The sequence below is a fragment of the Myotis brandtii genome, unplaced genomic scaffold, assembly GCF_000412655.1.
Source record: "Myotis brandtii unplaced genomic scaffold, ASM41265v1 scaffold898, whole genome shotgun sequence".
NCBI lineage: Eukaryota > Metazoa > Chordata > Mammalia > Chiroptera > Vespertilionidae > Myotis > Myotis brandtii.
The window spans coordinates 2,357,618-2,381,916 of NW_005371683.1; the positions used below are offsets into that span (position 1 = coordinate 2,357,618).

The following is a 24,299-nucleotide window of genomic DNA, read 5'->3' on the forward strand; positions in this document are numbered from 1 at the left end:
ATCATTTTTTGAAAAATATATTTTATTGATATTTTATAGAGTAAGGGAGAGGAATAGAGAGTAAGAAACATCGATGAGAGAGACACATTGATCAGCTGCCTCCTGTACACCCCCTACTGGGGATGTGCCCACAACCAAGGTACAGGCCCTTGACTGGAATTGAACCTGCGACCTTTCAGTCCACAGGCTGACACTCTATCCACTGAGCCAAACTGGTTAGGGCAGGTCCTCTCTTCTCTTGGGAAGAGTGGCCAAAACATACCACTGGCTTGGCCAGTGTGGCTCAGTGGATTGAGCAGTTCTATGCACCAAGAGGTTGCTGGTTTGATTCCAGGTCAGGGCACATGCCCAGGTTTGGGCTTGATCCCTAGTAGGGGATGTGCAGGAGGCAGCCTAACAATGTTTCTCTCTCATCAATCTCTCTCCCTCCCTCACTTCCTTTTCCTCTAAAATCAATAAAAACATATTGTAAAAAATATATACTTCTTAAAGTTCTGTCCCTAGGAGGACTTGCCTTCTCTGATGTCCTTCAAGACTGGCCCTGAGGGCACTTCTAATGCCACAGCAGTCCCTCACTGTGTCATATCAGCACAATGTGAAGAGCTACCTGTAAATCAAGCTCCATTTTCCCCCCACAGTCACCTGGTCATAGGGAGCTCTCCATGAGGTCACAGATGTGTGCTGAGGGTGGGGAGGAGTGTGAAAGGAGCTGGTAGTTTGGAGTGTGGCCACGTGCAACTTGCTCATGTCTTCAGGCCCAGCTTGACCAGTCCCAAATCTACTGCTTCCACCTGATGGTACGTGGTGCTGGGCACACCCTTCTTGGCTTGTTGGTGAGGTCACACTCAGTTCCTAATGGACAACTTTGGGTTGCAAGGTCACCAGGTGTCCTATGTTCTGATGTTTAGTCTACTGAAAAGTCAAGAGCTATTTCTCAGATGAATAATGACTGGATAGAACGTTAACATTGTTCCAAACCCACTCTGATTCTCCAGCTGGTGCTCTCCAATGGCTCCATGTGGAATCCTGATGGACCACAGACATTGATCATCATTGGATCTGCTGGCTGCACTGATCGTGGGCTGAATGTTCTTCTGTGGCTTTGGAGACAGCCTTGGGGCAAAAAAGCGAAGACACTGGCACATGCTGGCATGTGACTGTCCCAGCTGCAGTGCACTCAGAAGGGCAGGAATGTGCCAGGGGCACCAAGAGCATCTACTCCAGAGGCTCCAGATCCTTGCCTGCAGGGGGCGCTTCACTCCAGGGACCACTGGTGATAACTTAAGGACCTGTTTTGCCACTTGAGCCACAGGCTGTTAGAGTTCCCGCTTATCTATTTATGTCTTGTTATTTATAAACATAATTACTATGTATTATTGTGTGGTATTCATGTTTATATATGAATCTTCACGCCAGCGTTGCCCATTTTACAGGCAAGAAAATAGAGGCCTAGAAGGGCAAAGTCGCATGCCCAAGGTTAAGTGACAGAGCCAGGACTGAAGCACAGGCAATGTAGCTCCAGAGGCTGAATCTGGGTGGCGTCTGAATCTCCCAGGGGCACCTGGCAGCCTTTCTGAGGAGGGTGTCTCTGAGCTGAGGCCTGGAGGATGCAGAGGGCAGAGTCTACTGGGCTCAGGGAAAAACATGTGCAGATGCCCAGCAGCCTGAGAAAGAAAGACATGCTTTTGGGAATCAGCTGGAACATAGTGTTAGGGAAGGAACGGTAAGAGAGGAAGCTGGATAAATAGACGAGGCACAGGTTATGGAAAGGGCTTATATTTTATCTTCTAAGCAACATGGAGTCATTAAAATTCTTGTCAGGGGAATGACATGATCGGATTAGCAAGATCACTTGGAGGACAGTGGGGAGGTGTATGGGAAGCGGGAGGGAGACTAGAGAGTATTGTAATTTGGGGGTCTGGGTCCACTCACAGATCCCTTCCCTAAACCTCCTTGTCACTAATTCCCTCTGAGTCCTTCCCCATCCCTGGCCACCCAGCCAAACCATTAACTACTGCTCATGAGTCACTCTGGACGCTTCCCTCAGGTCCTCGCTTTCTCTCTCTCTCTCTCTCTCTCTCTCTTGACACTCTGATCATTTTTTGAAAAATATATTTTATTGATATTTTATAGAGTAAGGGAGAGGAATAGAGAGTAAGAAACATCGATGAGAGAGACACATTGATCAGCTGCCTCCTGTACACCCCCTACTGGGGATGTGCCCACAACCAAGGTACAGGCCCTTGACTGGAATTGAACCTGCGACCTTTCAGTCCACAGGCTGACACTCTATCCACTGAGCCAAACTGGTTAGGGCAGGTCCTCTCTTCTCTTGGGAAGAGTGGCCAAAACATACCACTGGCTTGGCCAGTGTGGCTCAGTGGATTGAGCAGTTCTCTATGCACCGAGGTTGCTGGTTTGATTCCAGGTCAGGGCACATGCCCAGGTTTGGGCTTGATCCCTAGTAGGGGATGTGCAGGAGGCAGCCTAACAATGTTTCTCTCTCATCAATCTCTCTCCCTCCCTCACTTCCTTTTCCTCTAAAATCAATAAAAACATATTGTAAAAAATATATACTTCTTAAAGTTCTGTCCCTAGGAGGACTTGCCTTCTCTGATGTCCTTCAAGACTGGCCCTGAGGGCACTTCTAATGCCACAGCAGTCCCTCACTGTGTCATATCAGCACAATGTGAAGAGCTACCTGTAAATCAAGCTCCATTTTCCCCCCACAGTCACCTGGTCATAGGGAGCTCTCCATGAGGTCACAGATGTGTGCTGAGGGTGGGGAGGAGTGTGAAAGGAGCTGGTAGTTTGGAGTGTGGCCACGTGCAACTTGCTCATGTCTTCAGGCCCAGCTTGACCAGTCCCAAATCTACTGCTTCCACCTGATGGTACGTGGTGCTGGGCACACCCTTCTTGGCTTGTTGGTGAGGTCACACTCAGTTCCTAATGGACAACTTTGGGTTGCAAGGTCACCAGGTGTCCTATGTTCTGATGTTTAGTCTACTGAAAAGTCAAGAGCTATTTCTCAGATGAATAATGACTGGATAGAACGTTAACATTGTTCCAAACCCACTCTGATTCTCCAGCTGGTGCTCTCCAATGGCTCCATGTGGAATCCTGATGGACCACAGACATTGATCATCATTGGATCTGCTGGCTGCACTGATCGTGGGCTGAATGTTCTTCTGTGGCTTTGGAGACAGCCTTGGGGCAAAAAAGCGAAGACACTGGCACATGCTGGCATGTGACTGTCCCAGCTGCAGTGCACTCAGAAGGGCAGGAATGTGCCAGGGGCACCAAGAGCATCTACTCCAGAGGCTCCAGATCCTTGCCTGCAGGGGGCGCTTCACTCCAGGGACCACTGGTGATAACTTAAGGACCTGTTTTGCCACTTGAGCCACAGGCTGTTAGAGTTCCCGGCTGGGCTTCCACTGCCTTCGGCTCCAACCAGGCAGATTACAAATCCCTCATTTCTCTGACAGATTGGTTTTTTTGTCACCGCCTAAGATACCCATTTCTAGATCTGTTAGGGCTTCTCATTGTAAACATCAGGACTGCCTTAGACTGATATAATCTGAAAAGAGAGTTTATTGGAAAATGCTAGCTAACGAATAAAATTGTTGAGAAGACTGGAGAACCACACTCAAATGACAGGCAGGCAAGAAGGCAGCCAGACGTCAGCCAAGCCAGCCCTCCATTCAGAATTTACTACGGGTCTCCCAGGTACTGGCCTGGGATGCTCTACTGAGAGCTTGGGTGAACGCATTCAGGAAGAGCTGGACAACCCAACCACTGAGTAAGAGAACAGGCGGATCTGTTGGTCTGGAGTCCTCAGGGATGGAGGCACGCCCCCTGGATAGATGGGGAGAAGAGGCCTGAGAAACCTCTCAGGGCACAGTTACCAGAAGACACCCCACAACCACCGTAGCTGTGGGTACTGGGGAGGGCTCCTCTCTCTTCTTGTACCTCAGGATACAGGCCCTTAATTCACAACCTTTCATATGCTTCCGTTCTAGGGAGGGTTATTAGAATTAACAAGCTCAGTCATCCAGACTGTAAATCTACTTTGCTATGAGGAAAGAAAATCTTTAAAGTGTATATACATTAAATCCAGTGGAGTAATTTATAGGTACCCAGCCTGAACATTGAATCCAGCGTGGCAACCACATTAGTCTGCTTTTCACAGGTTTAACTTTTTTTTAAAATATATTTTATTGATTTTTTTACAGAGAGGAAGGGAGAGGGATAGAGAGTTAGAAACATCAATGAGAGAGAAACATCGATCAGCTGCCTCCTGCACACCTCCCACTGGGGATGTGCCCACAACCAAGGTACATGCCCTTGGCCGGAATCGAACCTGGGACTCTTCAGTCCGCAGGCCAATGCTCTATCCACTGAGCCAAACCGGTTAGGGCCACAGGTTTAACTTTTAATGTCTTCTGTCTCCCTGAAGGCCCAATGTCCCCACTCTCTAGTGGGGACTGCAAGAGACTCTAGACCAGCCGTGGGCAAACTACGGCCCGCAGGTCGGATCCGGCCCGTTTGAAATGAATAAAACTAAAAAAAAAAAAAAAACCAAACCTTTTTATGTAATAATGTTTAATTTATATTAGTTCACACAAACACTCCATCCATGCTTTTTGTTCCGGCCTCCGGTCCAGTTTAAGAACCCATTGTGGCCCTCGAGTCAAAAAGTTTGCCCACCCCTGCTCTAGACCCTAGAATCTAGCACTCGAGTCTCATCTGCATGCTCGATCCTGCCTCAACCCCAGAGATCATCCTGGCTTCAGTCATGGGAGTTTAAGAAGCCTGACCGAATTTAGCAATTCAGGCATAAGTCACCCAGTCCTGCTCAGATGGCATGACCTGGTTCTTGGGCCTTGTTTATGTCCAGGTTCTCACCAAACACCCCCATGTAGGCCTGACTATCTGCCCAAAAAAACTTGGCAAGGACCCAGGTCCTCCAAAGTCTTACTCCCATCCATCCTCCCAGGATTCCTAATTCTATCATTCTGTCCAGAAACCTTGCCCAGAGCCCAGCCTGCTTTCAGTTCCCCTTGCTCATAGCCCTCCCCCCAACCCCCATTCCTTACCACGGTCCAGTAATGCCGGGGTCCTCTCTTTTTCCCTTTGATAAGCTTCCCTTAGACCAGCACCTACACCACCCCCTATGCCCATCTGCACACACTCAGAGTACACTACCTGGCTGGATTTCCCCACTGCCTCCTGCCCACCCTGCCCCAGTGAGTAGGACTGATTCCTCTATTCTGACCACCCCTGGCCTGCCCCTCCCACTGTTTCCTGAGCCCTAGCTTCCCATTTATAACAGCTCATTTCTTTCCCTGAGCCTGCCTGCTTATCGCCCTAAATAATGGTTCTTTTGTGCTGGTCTCCAGGAATGAACAATCCACTAATTTCAGGTAACAGCTGCTCTCTCTACAAGAGAATGTCTCCAATCAAGTTGTTTATTCTTTTGAGAAAATAATCTTTTTCTTACCTCTGCATTATTACATTTTGTTCATTCACTTAATTCAGATTTATTGAGCAGTACTATATACCAGCACTATGTTAAGTGCTAAGAGTATAGCAGCAATTAAAGCATGGTTTGTACCCTCAAAGGGCTTACAGTCTAGAGGAATAAAAAGTCCTATATCAAAAGAAGTACAAAGCAACATGATAAGTGCTATTTTATTTGAAGCATGAGCAGAATAGGATTAATTTTTGAAAATTAGTTTTATTACTTAAGGGATATTTGACTAGGATCATGCACACAGAAAAGATTGGCACTGGATCCTAGGAAGGCTTAAACATACCTACGTCCTGCCCCAGCTGGTTTGGCTCAGTGGATAGAGCGTCAGCCTGCAGACTGAAGGGTCCCAGGTTTGATTCCAGTCAAGGGCACATGCCCAGGTTGCAGGCTCAATCCCCAGTAGGAAGCTGCAGGAGGCAGTCAATCAATGATTCTCTCTCATCATTGATGTTTCTATCTCTCCCTTCCTCTCTGAAATCAATAAAAACATATTGAAAAAAACCCCAACAAACCTATGCCCCACGCTCCTAAACAGCACCTAGGGAACAGGGGTGGAGGAGAAGCTGCTGTGTGAGGCAGGCATTCTGACCACCCCTGGCCTGCCCCTCCCACTGTTTCCTGAGCCCTAGCTTCCCATTTATAACACAGCTCATTTCTTTCCCTGAGCCTGCCTGCTTATCGCCCTAAATAATGGTTCTTTTGTGCTGGTCTCCAGAATGAACAATCCACTGATTTCAGGTAACAGCTGCTCTCTCTACAAGAGAATGGCTCCAATCAAGTTGTTTATTCTTTTGAGAAAATAATCTTTTTCTTACCTCTGTGTTATTACATTTTGTTCATTCACTTAATTCAGATTTATTGAGCAGTACTATATACCAGCACTATGTTAAGTGCTAAGAGTATAGCAGCAATTAAAGCATGGTTTGTACCCTCAAAGGGCTTACAGTCTAGAGGAATAAAAAGTCCTATATCAAAAGAAGTACAAAGCAGCATGGTAAGTGCTATTTTATTTGAAGCATGAGCAGAACAGGATTAATTTTTTAAAATTAGTTTTATTACTTAAGGGATATTTGACTAGGATCATGCACACAGAAAAGATTGGCACTGGATCCTATGCCCCAAGCTCCTAAACAGCACCCAGGGGACAGGGGTGGAGGAGAAGCTGCTGTGTGAGGCAGGCATGGTGCAAAGGCAGCTAAGAAGCCCCAGAAGTGGATGGAAGTGAGGACATTAGCTAAGTAAATGTATCAAGTCCAGGTATGTCACTCATCATTGTTCAGCAAATGATCTCTGGCAGAGAATCATTCTCTATATTAGAAACGCATTTTCTATTGTCAGAAACTAAACCCAAGGGGAGAGTCCACGGAGTTAAGGAAAAATAAGTCAGTTAGTTCCCCAGTGTCTTTAAAGGGAGTACAGACAGGATGGCGTGACTTGCTGGACCAGGTCAAGATGACATGCATCATTTTATGTGATACAGACCAGAAAAATGAGCAAAGAATGCCAGGTAAAAGCTGAGCGTCACTAAAAACAAACATTTAAAAGCCCACTTACTCTTTTTTTAGAATCATAACAATTTTTTAATGAGGCGAAATTTACACAACGTAACATTAACCATTGAAAAGCCAACCATTTAGTGGCATTTAGTACATTCACAATGTCATGTAACCACCACCTCTATTGGCTTTCAAAACATGGTCCTCACCTCCAAAGGAGCCGCTGTCCATAGAGCAGCACTCTCCACGCCCCCTTTCTCTAGCTACCGGCACTCACTAGTCTGCTCTATGTCTCTATGGATTTCCCTATCTGGACATTTTATATAAATGGAATCATGCAATATGTGACTTTTTGTGTCTTTTTTTCATTTAGCATGTTTTTGAAGTTTATCTATCTTGTAACATGTAACAGTATTTAATTCCTTTTTATGGTTCCATACATATACCACATATGTTCCATACATATACCACAATTTGTTTATCCATTCATTCCATTGATGGACATTTGGGTTGTTTCCACTGTTTGGCTATTGGGAATAGTACTACTGTGAATGTACATGTATAAATATTTGTTTGAGGACTGTTTTAAATTCTTCTGGTCATATACCTAGGAGTAGAATAGCAGGGTCACATGGTCATTCGATGTTTTACTTTTTGAAGAATGAGCCATTTCTTCTTAACCATGAAATTGCTGTATACCAACCAAAACTGGTAGAGAAAAGAGGAAAATGATTTCTAAAATCTCATACCTGGAGAGATTTAAGCAGTTGCTGCTGGCTGATCATCAAACCCAATTCTTTGTCTTCCAGGACACACAGTTAGACTACATTTCCCAGTTTCTCTTGCGGTTAGGTGAGGCCATGTGTCTGTTCCTGCCAAAATAATAAAAGCAGAGGTAATAGTGGCAATCCATGTCTGGGCCATGAAGACCACCCCCAGGCAGGGCGCCCACTGACACACAAAAATCTGTCATCTAAAAAGGTTCTCTCTCACCCGGCCGGTGTGGCTCAGTTGTTGAGAGTCGACCCATGGATCAACAGGTCACTGGTTTAATTCCTGGTTAGGGCATATGCCTGGGTTTCAGGGTCAATCCCTTGTGGGGGCATGCAAGAGGCAGCTGATTGATGTTTCTCTCTCACATCAATGTTTCTCTCTCTCTCTTGCTCTTTCTCTCCCCCCTCCCTTCCTCTTTCTCTAAAATCAATGAAAAAAGGTTCTCTCTCACAGTACAGACCAATAAATAATCAATAAAGCACGATGACTACATTTACTTGGGAATTGAACCAGGCAATTGGTTTGAGTATCTCCCAATTACCATTTTCTCTTAATTATAACTTGCATCTCCCCCTTCCCCTGCACACATTTTACATTTCTAAAATAAGGGTGTCTTAAAATAGACGTACATGTTTATTGCAAAGTTTCCCTTTTTTGAAGCAGTTATTAAATCCATGATGCATCTTATAATCAATGGCATATTGAAATGGAGGAAATAGGGTAATTACCAGAATTGATTTCCCGTTTTGATGTAATATAGACAGGATTATTCATCGGCACCTGGAAGCACCTGTGCTTGCTGTTGCATGCAAAACTGTTTGTGGAAGTCTTCAGTCGGACTATACCCCCACACACACACACACAGCACATGCACACAAGCACACACATGCACATGCACCACCCACCTTTGAGGTGTAGCTGGCTGTGGGTTTGGATGCCATCAAACCCTCAGGGCAAAACTGTTTGTGGAAGTCTTCAGTCGGACTATACCCCCACACACACACACACAGCACATGCACAAGCACACATACATGCACATGCACCACCCACCTTTGAGGTGCAGCTGGCTGTGGGTTTGGATGCCATCAAACCCTCAGGGAGCCCAGAGAAATGCACAATGAGCTAAATCTTACCCTCCCTTGGAAATGTCGTGAAGAAATTGCTTTTGGCCCACTCTGCTGCTGACTGTACAGCTGATTGGTCTCAGCGAGGAGCAAAGACTCTGTTCCTGGCAGGACACAAGGCCTGGCCAATGAGATTCTGGCTGGCAGAGTTGACGGTTGCTGCTGACACAGAAGCATGCTGGGAGCAGAGGTGCTTCCCACCTGGCACACCAGCTCTGGTCCCCTCGGAGCCTCAGCCACTCCACAGGAGCCCTCACTGCTTAACTGTCTGCTCTCACTCCCCAATCCTTCTTCCTAGGAGAAAGGAAGGACATGGGGGACGAGGTAATCAAGGCTTGTCATGAGGAGCGGAGGATGATGGATCACCATTAAACCCCGTTGGCTAGGCCAAGGCGGTGGAGAACGTAAGTGGTCTGACGAGGCAGCAGGGCCTCTGCTGGAGATTCCAAGGAATTTCTATCAGGCAGAGTCAAGAACGGTGATGAATGACACGCTGAAAGAGATGGGAAGTAGCTCAGGTCGCCAAGACTCTAAGTCTCTAAGTCCCAAATGGGCTTCAGAGTAGGTTCCCAGCCCCAGAGCCTGGCCTTGGAAGGAGGAGTGGTGCCCAATGGATGAGGGCTCCCTCTTCGCAATCTGAGGCCTCAGGGATTCTCAAGGAACCTGGGCTCAGGCTCATTCAGGAAAAGGAAGTCCTACCTGGTCCCATTCCATAACGAGTTCTCTGTCCAACCTAAATTTTGTGGCCATGGGAAAACAGTATGAGGGTTCCTCAAAAAAAATTAAAAATAGAACTACCAGCCTGGCCAGTGTTGCTCAGTGGTTGAGTGTCAACCCATGCACCAAAAGGTTGCTGGCTCGATTCTAGGTCAGGGCACATGCCCGGGTTGCAGGCTCATTCCCCAGTAGGGGGCATGCAGGAGGTAGCCAATCAATGTTTCTCTCTCATCGATGCTTCTATCTCTCTCTCTCCCTCTCCTTTCCTCTCTTTCTGAAATCAATAAAAACAGGTGACAGGAGAGGATTTGACTTTGGGTGGTGAGCACATGGTGCAATATACAGATGTAACATAGAAACCCACACCTGAAACCTATATGTTACCCAATGTCACCGCAATAAATTTAATTTTAAAAATAAAATAATAAATCAATAAAAACATATTAAAAAATAGAAATGCCATATGACCCAGCAATTCCACTTCTGGGTATTTATTTGAAGAAACCCAAAACACTAATTTGAAAAGATATGCAGCACTAGGTACAATAGCCAAGATATAGAAGCGATCTAAGCGTCCATCAGTAGATGGATGGATAGAGAAGATGTGGTATATACTAGTATATACAATAGCATATTACTCAACCATAAAAAGAATGAAATCTTGTGACAACATGGATGGACCTAGAGGGTATTTTGCTAAGTGAAATAACTCAGACTGAGAAAGACAAATATCATATGATTTCACTTATATGTGGAATCGCAAAAAAGGAACTAAATGAACAAACAAAATAGAAACAAACTTATAGGTACAGAGAACAAACTGATGGTTGCCATATGGGAGGTGGGATGGGGGAATGGGCAGAAAAGGTGAAAGGGATTAAGAAGTACAAATTGCCAGCTATAAAAATAGTCACAGGGATGTAAAGTACAGCACAGGGAATATAGTCAATAATACTGTAATATTTATATATGGGGTCAGGTGGGTACTACTCTTATTGAGGTGATTACTTCGTAAGGTATATTAATGTCTGATTACTATGCTGTACACCTCAAACTAATATAATATTGTGTGTCAACTATCATTAAACATAAATTTAAGAAGCAAATAAATAAATCGTGTTCTCTGCCTGGCTCCCCCTTGAAAGGTGGCTTTGTGCTATGGGGTGGGGTGGGTAGGATGGGATAAGAAATAAGCTTTGACCATAGCCAGACCTGCTTGTTTGGCTCCTTCCTTCCAGATCAGAGGAGAGGGAAGGAGCCAAGTTGACCAAATGCTGCAGCTGCTGGCAGAGAAGCAGTGGCAGCCCCACTGAAGGATAATCCCCACCCCACAGCGGTGTCTGTAGAGAAACCCCAAGGAGATTGATCAGCTAGCATCTCTGATTTGTAGTTTCACTTAATGCTATTAAGAGGGCATTTGGGGCCATCTTCTGCTGGCAGAGAAGCAGTGGCAGCCCCCTGAAGGATAATCCCCACCCCCACAGCGGTGTCTGTAGAGAAACCCCAAGGAGATTGATCAGCTAGCATCTTTGATTTGTAGTTTCACTTAATGCTATTAAGAGGGCATTTGGGGCCATCTTCTGGAGAGGACTGGCAAGGCTCCAGCATCCTTGGCTAATGAATGTCAAGTACTAATCCCATTAGTCTCCTACTGCCTGCCACTTCTGACTAGGTCTATCCCTCCCCCGCCTCTTCCTCCAATCGTCCTTCCCCTGGAGGAAGCTCCCTGATGCCCAAGGCTCATGTCATGTTCCCAGAAGCCAGGACTGGGTTGCCTTGCTCACCAGGCTAGTTTTATCAGAAACTGAAATAGCAACATAGGCTAACACCCATGTGGGCTGACTGGGGCAATTCCCTCAAGAGAATCACAGTCTTAGTTTGAGGAGCTCCAAGAGGTCATGGAATTTTCCCTGAGTTTTTCTTTGTAGCAGTGATTAGCAATTTTCAGGGGACACACACACACAATCACCTCAGTATTTGCATTTCTAACAGACATGGTTAACATTCTTATGCAGATAGTCCATGAACCATGCCTTTAGAATCCTTGTTTGATAGCATTGCTGATGAATGGGTTCTGCTCTCTGATTGGACAGCTCTTCTCTGTGAATCCACGAGAAGTAAGTCTAATCTTTATCTCATATAACCACTCTTCTCGTATTTGGACTTAGGCCCTATGGGCTGTGTTGCAGAGGAGAGTACCAGGTATAGAGTCACACCAATGTGAGATCACATTCCCATTCTGCGTTTTACCTGCTGTGTGATATGGGGCACACAGCCTGTGGTAGGTCTCTACTGCTGGCTCTTATATGTTATGGGACTCCCTGGTTTCTGGTAGGAGGAGTAGCTCCCTGGTAATTATTCTGTATCCTACTTAGAATCCTGTGATTTGGGACACACATATCTGTTTCCTCATTTATGAAATGGAAAAAATAACGTACGGGGGACTTCTGCTTCTGGGATAACGGAATAGACATGCTTTTCCTGTTCCTCCTGCTAAGGACATCTAAAAACTCTGGACATCATGTACAATAGAAACCCGAGAAGACTCTGAAATGTGAGGAGCCGAAGGCAGAGTGGCCAGGAACCTCATGGCATGGTAGTAAGGTCCTTGTGTTTTCTTCTGGCCTCATACATTCCAGACTTAGAGCTGAAGAAGCCATCAACCCAGAAAAACCAATAGGCACCGAAAAACAAAGAAAAACCTGGTTGAACTAAAGAACCAGGAAAGGGGCAGCCAAGAGAAACAGAAAATGTTTAGACCAGCGGTTCTCAACCTGTGGGTCGCGACCCCTTTGGGGGTCGAACGACCCTTTCACAGGGGTCGCCTAAGACCATCGGAAAACATATATAATTACATATTGTTTTTGTGATTAATCACTATGCTTTAATTGTGTTCAATTTGTAACAATGAAATTGGGGGTCATCACAACATGAGGAACTGTATTAAAGGTTCGCAGCATTAGGAAGGTTGAGAACCACTGGTTTAGATAATAACTACTCTTCTCTCGCCAAACACCACAGAAAAAAACACGACCCCAATTCCATCCAGGCCAGCAAAGGTTGAATGAGAAGCTTAGGTTTCGCCCTCACAAAGCTGTAATGAGATGTCCCAACATTCCTGCCAGGGTTTTGTCAGAGAAGGCCAAGTAGGAAGCTGGGACTTTCATTCCGATGGCTAGGAACATGAAAGCCCCACCTCAACGTCAGTGGAGATCACATGGGAAGCCTGGACTTCCACGCCCCCCACCCCCCACCCCCATTGGCAGTAGTGAAGCTCCTCCCCTCTTCTTGACTGGAGTAGTGTCAGAGGAGACCTAATGGAAACTCAGGACTCTCACCATCAATGAGTACTGACCACACCTCCTCACCACTGTGCTAGAGGAGACATGTGGAGAGCTGGAATTCCTACCCTTGGCCAGCATCAATGAGGAATCTCCCGCCCTTGGCTGTCAACAGAGGCCAAGTGGGAACTGCATTTCTACCTTCACCTAGCAATAGTAAGGTGGTCAGCTGCCCCACCTACCCTGTTCCCCTGCTAGAGCTTTATCAAAGAAAGTCTGATAACATAGAAGGTTTTCATAAGATTTGGAGTCTCATAACAAAATATTAAAATGTCCAGGTTTTGCCCCGGCCAGTGTGGCTCAGTTGGTTGAGCATTGCCCCATGCACCAAAAGGTCACCGGTTTGGTTTCTGGTCAGGGCACATGCCTAGGCTCTGGGCTCAATTCCCAGTAGGGGGCATGCAGGAGGCAGCCCACTGATGTTTCTCTCTTACATCCATGTTTCTCTCGCTCTCTTTTTCTTTCCCTCTACCTTCCTCTCTCTCTATAATCAATAAAAACATATTTTTTTAAAAAATGTCCAGATTTCAATAAATCATTTGTCATATCAAGAACCAGGAAGATCTCAAACTGAATGGAAAAATACTGACATCAATAGATGTCAACATTGCCCTGGCCACGTAGCTCACTTGGTTAGAACATTGTCCAGATATGTCAAGGTTACAGGTTCAATCCCTGGTCAGAGCACATACAAAAATCAACCAATGAATGCATAAATAAGTGGAACAACGCATCTCTCTCATTCTCTCCCTCTCTCTCTAAAATCAATAAATAAAATTTTTAAATAGATGTGAACACCAAGATGACAATTATCTGAGATTTTAAATCAGCCATGATAAAATGCTTTAACAAACAATTATGAACATGGTTGAAACAAGTGAAAAAGAAGTCTCAACAAAGAAATAGAAGATATGAAGGAGAACCAAATGGAAATTTTATAACTTAACAATACAATACTTGAAAAAGAAGACACAGCAACTTAAAATGTACACACACAAAACAACAGAGCTAAAAACCTGATAGAACTGAGTGGAGGAACAGTTACACTACAATTGTAGTTGAAGATGTCAACATCCCTCTCTCAGCAATTAATAGAACAATTACACTAAAAATCAGCAAGGGTATAGAGCCTGGAGATTTCTTTTGGGGGAATGTTTTAATTATGAATTCAATTTCTTTAATAGTTACAGAGCTACTCAAATTATCTATTTCATATTGAGTGAATTATGGTGGTTTGTTTTTTCCAGGAAATGGTCCATTTCATCTAAGTTGTCAAATGTATGTGTATAAAGTTATTTGTAGCATTCCCTTATTATCCTTCAGTCCTGATATTGGTAATTTGTGCTCTTTTTTCTTTGTCAGTCTTATTAGAGGTTTGTCAATGTTACTGATCTGTTAAAGAACCAGATCATTGGTTTTATGCATTGTTTGACTGGTTTCAGTTTTATTGATTTCCATTGTTATCTTTGCTACTAGAGGCCTGGTGCATGATATTCATGCACAGGGATGGAGGGTGTGTGTGTGTGTGTCCCTTAGCCTGGCCTGCACCCTCTCCAATCTGGGATCCCTCTCACAATCCGAGACTGCTGGCTCCTAACCACTTGCCTGCCTGCCTGCCTGATTGCCCCCTAACCACTCCCCTGCCGACCTGATTGATGCCTAACTGCCTCCCTGCCAGCCCAATCACCTGCAACTACCCTTCCCTGCTGGCCTGGTCGCCCCTAACTGCCCTCCCCTGCTGGCCTGTTCACCCCCAACTGCCCTCTCCTGCTGGCCATCTTGTGGCAGCCATCTTGTGGTGGCATGACATCACCTAGGCTTTCATTATATAGGATTTTCTTCCTCCTGCTTCTGTTTTCTAGGTTTTTGAGATGAGGAGTTGGATTATTTGACAGTTCTTTTGCAGGGAGTCCAGAACCTGTAAGAACCAGCAGTGGGGGCCCCAACTATCTACAGGATGTGACAGGGAGGGTTTGGCAGTATCTCAGCGAGGATACTGCCAAAGGATGTGGGATCATCTTCTTCAAAAGTGGTAATAACTCCCATTAAAACATGACAGAGTTATTACACACACTTCCCCGAGCTTCTTTCTAATTCCTCTCTAAAGTTAGAGTAAAATAATCTCAAGTCAGAACCCCTCAAGTTCAAAGAGAATAAGAGTCAAAGGTAGAAGAAAAATGTTTTGAAAGATTTAGAAACTGAAATGGTGGTGTGCAAATGATAACTGACACAGCAGACCAGGAAAACTGAACCTTTAACAAGCGAGTGAGAAGAAGCCAATTAGTACTCCAGAGCTTTGCGAAGGTTTTGGAATCGAAGGCACCTGGGACCTCTGAAATGGGAGTTTGTGGGGTGAGGCTGAAATAGGAGGATCGGTTGAAATCTTTTTTTTTTGGTATGACATAAATATACAGGGTGTCCCCCGAAATGTATATACACTTTAACAGCTGATAGCTTAATTTTGAAAAATGAAATGTATTTTAATAAACACTGCCTTTATAATTATTCAGAGTGTGTATATCCATTTTTGGGGACGCCCTATATATACTTTCTAAATTAGTTTTAATGTCACACAAGCAGCTTTTAAGTCTAAGGTGAGAAAAAAACAAAGGTAGCTAAGAAAAGCCCGCGGTGGGCCTCTGGTCTCCCCAAGTGTGTGGCGGGCCCACCCGAGCCCTGCCCAGGCTTTGCAGCATTGATAAGGGACCAAGTTCCTCAGGAAAAGCCAGGGGCGTCCCTGCCCCTTGGGAACCTGGTTTCCCAGGGCAGCACAGGCGTCTCGCCCAGGCCACTGTCCAGTGAAAATCCCCTCAATACCTGTTCATTAAACTCTGACCAGAAGGGGGCGCTCTCCCCAACAGACCCAGAACCAGCTTGCCCTGCGGCAGGCGGGGTTCAGTCAGCACGCTCACCTCCCAGGGTGGTGAGGGGGTGGGAGAAGCAGGCGAACAGAGAAGAGAGTTGGGAAAAGTTTATTCTTAGCAGGAATTCAAAAAAAGTGGAGGAAAGGATTGCAATATTTTCATTGTAGACTTAAGTGGCACTGTTGAATTTTTTAAATGTACCTATGCATTGGTATGATTTTTTAAAGAAAAGAATAAATAGCTTTTTAAATGAGGTGGATGGTGGTGCGGGAGCTTCCTCCATGCAGCCAGCCTTTCCAGGGAGCTCCGCAGCTCTGCCTGTACTGGAGCCTCATCCGTTTTTCTCCTCCGTGATCGATGTCGTCCCCTAACCACCGGCTCCGGCCCACTCTGGCGTCTCCATCTGCTTCTCTCACAGTCATCCAGGTCCATTCCCCATCTCTCTTGACCCTCCCTCCTGCTTTAGAATCCTGGACCTGAGCCTGGGCCAGCTTGACTCTGGACCTGTCAGCCTCAGCCAATTGCTCTGCTCCAGTCTGGCTCTCTCGGCTGCTCCACCAGCCTTGTAAGTACTGTGCTGTATGTGCATCAGCAGGAGCCACTGCCCTGCCTCCCCCTGGCCCGAGAGTGAACTGGGCTAAGCACACTTGTCCAGGGGAGGGCTGGCAAGATGGACCCAATGTCCTGTCCTGAAATCCAGATACTGCATCTGCTGACAAAGCCACAGACCACACGGGCTCCTCAGCCACCAGCTGGCTTCCCTCCCTCATCCTGAGTCCACTGCACTCATGGGTACCTCTCAAGCTGTGATCAATGATATAAGCCCCCATTTGTGGACTTGTATAATTGATCTTTTTAGTCTACATGCAGCAGATTTACTTATGTAACATTTTATCTTGGTGTTTTTTTTTAAAAAAATCTTGTTGTTTTAACTCACCTGTGGAATAAAGGGCAAGGAATACTACAAGTGACATACCATGTAGATTCAAAGTGGAAATTCTCAGGCGTATGGCTGGCAGGATCGGCACAGTTCTCCCAGACCCTTGCCCCACCCGCATGGAGAGGCGTGTTTGGGCCGACCGTGGCTTGGAGTGCTCTGCATGTGAGTATGTGACCCAAGAGAGGAAATCCAGTGCCTCATTGCCTTGCATATTGATGATGAAGGTGGAAAGGAATAGATCCTGAGTTTTGCAACCTGGGTTACCACCTTCTTGACGTGAGAAATATCCTATTTCCCAATGCAAGTTACGTGAGGAGTTTGCGTATCAGCAGTGGTTCCCACCTGAGTTCTTGAAGCCCTCCCTTAGAGCCAGCATTCTGCTGGTGCACACGGAGAATTTCCAAAGACAGCCAGCACACATTCTGGCTTGTCTCCTCATCTAGTCTTCTCATATCTGATTTTTATATCCTCTTTGTCTCTAAGATTTTTGCCATTTAGTCTTTATCTGAGTCACTGGTTAAAATATTGAAAAGTCAATGGAAAAGGCCTGTGTTGACAATAATCAACACTCTTTTTGGCTATTAAACCAACAAAATCTCCATCTAACATACTATCACCCAACTTACTCCTCTAATTTAGCCAGACAGGTAGTTATAGGAGCCTTTGTCCAATTCCTGCTACAATCAAGAAACCCTACACTCATTAGGTCTTATCTGTGGCCAAGATGTGGCAGGTGGGGCTGGCCTCCGAGGCAGGGAGTGAGGAAGGGGCTCAGGAAGCCACATCCAGCTGCACGGGGATTGAACAACTGCTCCAGGGGATGCAACAAAGGAGAGAAGAAAGCACAGCTGAGAGGAGAGCCCAGCTCAGGAGCCTATTAGGGTGTGTTCATCAAATCTTTCCCTCTAGGATTAGAGAGAACTCCCCGGCCCCAGACAGCCTGCAAGCTTTGGCACCTAACAATGGCACCATTGAAGGTGGAGTGGGGACAGAGACTGGGAAAGAGGGTCCCACTCCATTCTCTCCGTCAACCCTTCTCCCATAGCCCTTGGTCTCCTCACACGTAGGAAGGTAATCACAGCCATTGTGTGTCGCGTTCGTTTCTCTCCTGGGAATATCGATATGTTCAGGCCACGGGACAATGCTTAATCATACACCTGAATTCCGGACCAAGCCACACTATCACATCACTCACTCTCAGTCCAACGCAGGCACCACTCCTGTGTGAGACCTTCCCCGTGTCCTCTGTAGCTGCAGTCATTGCACTTACCACAGTGGATCTGCAGATATGTGTTTACATGTCTCTCACATCTGCTAGATTGTCAGCGGCTTGACTGACACAGGTGCTGTGCTATTCATCTTTGTACTCTCAGGGCCTGTCATGTGCCTGGCATACTCTACCCATTTGCACAATGAAAGCTGGCCCTGGGGGTCCTAGAAAGGGGTAGGGTGGCAATATTTCAACTTCCCCTCCCTCCTTCACCCAACCAAAGTCAGTCAGCTCAGCGCTTGGCATATAGTAGGTGTCCAACAGTTGAAAAAAATGAAATAAAAATATTTGCATGCCTATGGGGAAGGCCTAAGAACAACCCTTGCAGAGCTGTTCTCTGCCTGCACTGCTCATCTCTGCTCTCACTCAAGGCCAACGAAAGGCCCTGTGGCTGACCACTACGCACTTCCCCTCAGGTCAACAGTCATCAACGTGGGGCAGAAAGCGCCCTTCATTTCAAGGGGTGAAGAGCTGCCTTTGCAGGGCCCCTCAGCAGCCTCTTGTGCGGAAGGCATCCTGTCCTCTTCACACTCACTAACAGTTCTGACACTGGGCACAGACAGATGGCGCACCTACTGCGCGCCAGGCCCTGGGGATAGGGCAGTGACACAGGTAAGTCCCTGTCTCCATGAAGCTGACGTCCTTTCTTAGGGAGGCAGACAATGTAAACATGTACATAACATGTGGGCGGTGGTGGGAGAGATGGAGAAACTGAAGCAGACAGAGCACCGGGGCCAGGGATACTATGTTGGGTAGCGCAATCAGGGAAGAACTGGTAGTGGGACCCTCTGCTCTGAGGCCTGAATTCAGGTTTCCTTCCTGTGCAAGTCCGCGTGCTCTGCCCACTCTGTTCCCCTCTGTCTCTTGCTGTCTTCTCCAGAGCGCCCTGCTCTGGTTGCTTCCACCGCCTGCGATGCAACTGCTCCTTCACCTCTTCAAGCTTTTGTTTCAATGTCACCTTTCCAACCAGGCTTGCCCTGACCACCCTGTTGGAGAGTGCAGCTCCCTCTCCCTCCCCAACCCTTTACGATGCTCTATATTTTCCCATAACACTTACCACCTTCTAATACACTACATGATTTACTTGTTTGTTGTGCTTGTGGCTATTGTCCTTGTCCCCTTTCTAGAATGCAAGCTTAACTGTTGCAGGAGTTCTCGTCACTTTGGTTCACTAATGTATCCCAAGTGCCAGGAATGACGCCTGGCACAGGGCAAGCGCTCAGTACTTCAGACATCCACTCATTCACCCACACCTGAAATGCCTACCCTGTGCCAGGCACTCGCTTGAGTAGCAAGAGGACCCTTTATAACGGTGTGTGTTTGGTGTGTGTGGAAAGGGGATGGGAACACCGCCCTCACTTCCCCGTGAGCTGTCTTGGTCTAACGCTGGTGGCAGGTGGTGTGACTGGTTTGGGATTTCTCTCTAGGCCCTACTTCCCCGCCACCTGCTCCATCCTCTTCTCCTCCAAAAAGCTTAGGGCAAATGTTGTTTCTCAGATCAGGAACCTGAATAGGACCCAGAGAAGGTGGGCATGGCTGGTGATCAGGCACAGAACTGAAGCGGGCTGGGAGGGAGCCAGGGGCTAGGCGCGGGCAGTGAGGGTTGGGCCTGCTAGGGGGTTGGAGTTGAGGCAGAGAGGCACAGAACCTCCTGCTGAGGCCGGGGGAGGGAAATCCCTGTCCTCGTGGACTCCCTCAGGCATCCTATAATGAGCTTTGCAACGCCATCCAATTTTCAACTCTACCAGGCTCCTGGTGCTCTCAGCGGTGTGTGTGGGAGAATTAGCTGCCTGAATGCCTAATGGCAGACGTGGGGAGCAGAGAGCATGTCGTGTGTGTATGTGTGTGTGTGCACGCATGCGCACGCGCTTGTGCGATAATGGGGAAGGGCAGTGCCTTCTCTCTTTAGTTGTATTGCAGAATTCCGTTATCAGAGCCTCCATCGCCTGCCAGTCCCAGCCACCCCTCCCTGCACTACCACGACCACCATCCCTATGTCTCTGCCCAGGGGAGACCTCTCTGTCCTGCCAAGCAGGGCTTTCACAGGCCTTCTCCTCAGGCTTAGCCTGAACGATTGCCACGCACGGTGACCTTGCCTGTCGTGCCCCCACTCCAAGCTGACAGTCACTCTCTCCAAGGCCCCAGTCACTTGATTGCCAACAAGAATTCCCTGGGGCTGGTCAGAGTTAAGTCCAGAGCAGTGTGCTTCTTCCTTGCTTCCTCCACTTCTGAGTTATGAAATTATCCATTGCACAAATCAATAATTCATCCGTTTATCCACATTTAGTCTAAATTAGAGCTCATCACCTCAGGCTAGACTTTAAAGTCCTGCTTCACCTGACTCCACCACCCAGCAGAGTCCAGCCAGCTCGCTCCCATGCTGGGCTTCTTCCCACCACACATGCCCACACTGCTGTCCCCTGCCCCTGGGTCTTAGCCCAATCTGATCCCTTGCCTAAAGCTCATCCTCTCCTCATTGTAACCCAGCTTGCTCTTCAAGGTTCTGAATCAAACCCAGACTTCACTGGCAGCTTCCCCTGGGCTTCTGCAGCAAACAGAAGTATTTCACAAATTAGAAGCACGCAGCGTTGCATTTAATTACACTCCATTTGTTTCACATTTGCAAACTCTGTCTTCCCGTGGAGTTATTAAGCAACACAAGGCAGGACACAGTGGTAACAGATCCTTCGCAACACCAAACACACTAAATTTTCTACCCTTCTCTCCAGCTCTGTCTCCTTCTCTTAATCTAAACCTCCTTTCATCCCTCAACCCTCAATCCTCCTTTTCCCTCCAGTCCACACGGTTTAGACAACCCTGGGTACATGACCAGACTTTGGATTTTAAAAGATAATGCCAACTGCAAGCCCACCAAAGAGATTAGAAATGGGGCAGAGTGGTCCTAGCTGGTTTGTGTCAGTGGATAGAGCATGGGCCTGCGGACTGAAGGGTCCAGGTTCGATCCCTGTCAAGGGCACCTGCCCGGGTTGCGGGCTCAATCCCCAGAAGGGGGCGTGCAGGAGGCAGCCGATCAATGATTCTCTCTCATCACTGATGTTCCTCTCTCCCTCTCCCTCTCCCTTCCTCTCTGAAATCAATAAAAATATTTTTTTAAAATAGAAATGGGGCAGAGTAGACACATGCCAATTGGAAGGGGCTACTGCAGCAGAGCAGATGAGAGATGGTGGGAGCTGGCTTAAGGGGGTGCTGGTAGAGACGGAGAGGAGTGGGTGGATTCAAGAGATAATCAGAAGGTAAAATGATGATTTGTTTGTCCAGCACTATTCAGCTTCCAAAGCACTTTGACTCTACTAAGTCCTTTGAGATTGATGTCCTTCAACAACCCATGGCAGGTACTGAGTAGATACAATTGTTCTCTCAATGGAGGTCCTGAACCTGAGGCTAGGAGGCGTGGAGCCCCTTGCCCATTGGATACGCTGTTTAGGACAAACCTGGGACCCACATCCACCTCCTCAGGCGTCACAACCAGGGTTGGTGCCAGTCTCCGGTTGGGGACTGGTTGGGGACTCACACTGGGGCTGCCCTGGGAGGGTCGGTGTTAAGCCGAAGAGCCTGACTCGGGCACCTGCCTGAGGCTATTTACACAGTTCCCATTGATTTGTTAGAACCTGTAATTAGTTTTGCTGCATTTTTTTTCACGCCCCATTTGTCTTCTACTCCCCAGCAGACCAGCTACAGGAAAAAGCAACTTGGGAGATAAGTGGGAGCAGGAGAGCCTGTCTGGTACCGGGGTAAAAGGTTAGGGGAGTCCAGATGCCAGTTGGCTGGCTGCTCCCCCATCTCCCTTTGGCCCTTTCCTCAGGCTCTCTCCTCCTGCAGATGGGAGGTGGGGGCCCTTGAGCCAGATCTCTATTACCACAAACCTGCCAGAAGGAGAAGAACCTCTCCAGGGTCCCAAACCCCCTCTCTGCCAAGTAACCATTCCCAGGGGCACTTCTCTCAAGACAGGACTTGCTGGAAGAAGAAAGAATGAGGGAACTCTGTTAGGCAAAGAGCCAAGGTCCGAAAAAACCTCAGCGTATTGTTTGTAGATTCCAAAGAAAATAACCCAGAGGACTGGCTGTGAAAGACATGGATTTACATGCGCACAGGTGGTGGCCAACGGGGGTGGGGCAGGGTGCGGGGCGGGGTGCCATTGTTCTACCGCCACCCAAACTTTCCTAGCGCAGGGTTACCTGGAGTACAGACAACAAAGCAAACAGGGCCCGCAGGACGGCTGTGTGAAATGAAATGTTTCCCTGCAGTTTACAATCCGGGCTCACACTCAGGAGCAGTTTCTCCCTGACCCGGGAGCTGGCCAGGCTCCCAGGCCTCACACTCAGCTTCCCGATGACCTTCGCCACATTCCCACAGGCTGGGAGGGGCGTTGGCGCTGGGGAGGGGCCCCTGCTCCCATTACCATGCACACTGCCAGGGTAGAGTGTCAATTTTCGAAATTAAATGCCTCTGAAATGCCACCTACCTCGCTGGTGGAATGCTCCGCTATGCTTGGGCGAGCCCCTGCCCTCCCTCATGTGGTTTGAGTGTTCAGGACAGTCACTGAATTGAGAACACGTGGGGAAAGGCTTCTGCCCGTCATCCAAACCTGTAGGGTCCCTTCAAGGAGGTGAGGGCTGCTCAGAGGGTCTAGTCCTCCATACTGACTTGGCCCTAGTCCCCCAGACTCCAAAAGAGCATAGCTGGTGAGTGTGGAGGGCTCCACCCACAGGACCCGTGCCTCCCTCACTCCCCTCTGGGGTTCAAACCACTCCCCAGCTCCATCCGTCAGCAGCCTCCCTCCCCTCCCGGTGGAGCCAACTCTATCTCAGCAAAGGCTTTGCTCAGCTAGGACAAGCTTGGGACCCACAGTGTCCCTAAAGGCTTTGCTGAGATAGGTTTTTCTTTGGTTTGACTTTTTAAAAAATATATATTTTTATTGATTTCATAGAAGAATGGAGAGGGAGAGAGAGAGATTGAAACATCAATGATGAGAATCATTGATCGGCTGCCTCCTGCATGCCCCTACTGGGGATTGAACCCGCAACCCAGGCACATGCCCTCGACCGGAATTGAACCTGGGACCCTTCAGTCCCCAGGCCCATGCTCTATCCACTGAGCCAAACCAGCCAGGGCTGGTTTGACTTTTAAAATTAGAGTGGAGACGTAAGGAAGCTGATCACTAGCCTCAGATGTAAGAAGAGCCTGAACCTTGTGCTCACAGTCTGGATGGCCTTCCTGCGTGGAGCTGGGGGCAGCTGGAAATCTCTCCCCTTCTCCTGTGACATGCCTTAATTGTCTGCCTTACCCGCAGAGAAACAGGGTTACAAACCGCTTGTAATTACACAATGTCCTAAGCCTCTCCTCGTTGACTTCAATGCATAGGAAAACCCACTACAGCTACAGAGTCAGGAATGTGACCCACAAACCCTTGGGATTAGAGACCTTCAGTGCGAATCCAGCTGCGAGTCCCTCAACTCACCTGCATATTAAAGGGCAGGCGCTGCTCCTTTCTGTGGCAGATGGTTTAGTAGAAAGTTCAGTGGAGGAGGAACCAAGCCAGTTCCAACTCCGTCCATTCATATCAACTTGAACAAGTCATTGTTCTTTTTTTTTTTTTTTTTTTTTTTGTACACTTTGCTTTAGACCTTAGATCAGTGGTTCTCACCCTTCTTCCCAACACGACCCTTCAATACAATTCCTCATGTTGTGGTGACCCCCAACCATAAAATTATTTTTCTTTTTCTTTTTTTTTTTAATTTTTTTTTTTTATTGCTTAAAACATTGTTCTCTTGAGGCTTAAGTTCCTCTTCCGCGAGGTCCCGAAACTGTCGCCTGCAGCTTGTTTTTACATGGCCTGCAAGTTGAGAGCAATTTTTGTATTTTCGAATGATTTAAAAAATCAAAAGAAGAATCACATTTTCATGATTTGTGAAAACTACATGAGATTCAAATTTCACTGTCCATAGATAAAGTTTATTGAAACACAGTCGCTCTCAATTTTTTACCCATTGTCTTGGCTGCTTTTAACCTGCAATAGCAGGATCAGATCATTGCAATAGATAGCATAAGGCCTGCAAAGCCTAAATATTTGCTCTCTAGTCTTCTACAGAAAAGTTTGCTGACCCGGGGTGAAATGGTCCATCCACTGACTTCACTGCTCCACCGGCCTCACTGCACAGAATTGCTGTGAGAAAAATTAATATGAGGTTTGGGCTCAGTGAACTGTAGGGTTCCGTAAAG

The 24,299-nt window shown here is 47.1% G+C and overlaps 1 long non-coding RNA gene across 1 annotated transcript; it reads right to left on the reverse strand.

Annotated features, from left to right (window-relative positions):
* Positions 1-3,048: 3,048 nt before the first annotated feature.
* LOC106724585 lies at positions 3,049-23,657 on the reverse strand. Its single transcript, XR_001360432.1, has 3 exons — positions 23,539-23,657; positions 7,779-7,901; positions 3,049-3,120 (listed from the first exon to the last, which is right to left on the reverse strand). It is a non-coding gene; the product is annotated as an uncharacterized LOC106724585 (long non-coding RNA).
* Positions 23,658-24,299: the final 642 nt, after the last annotated feature.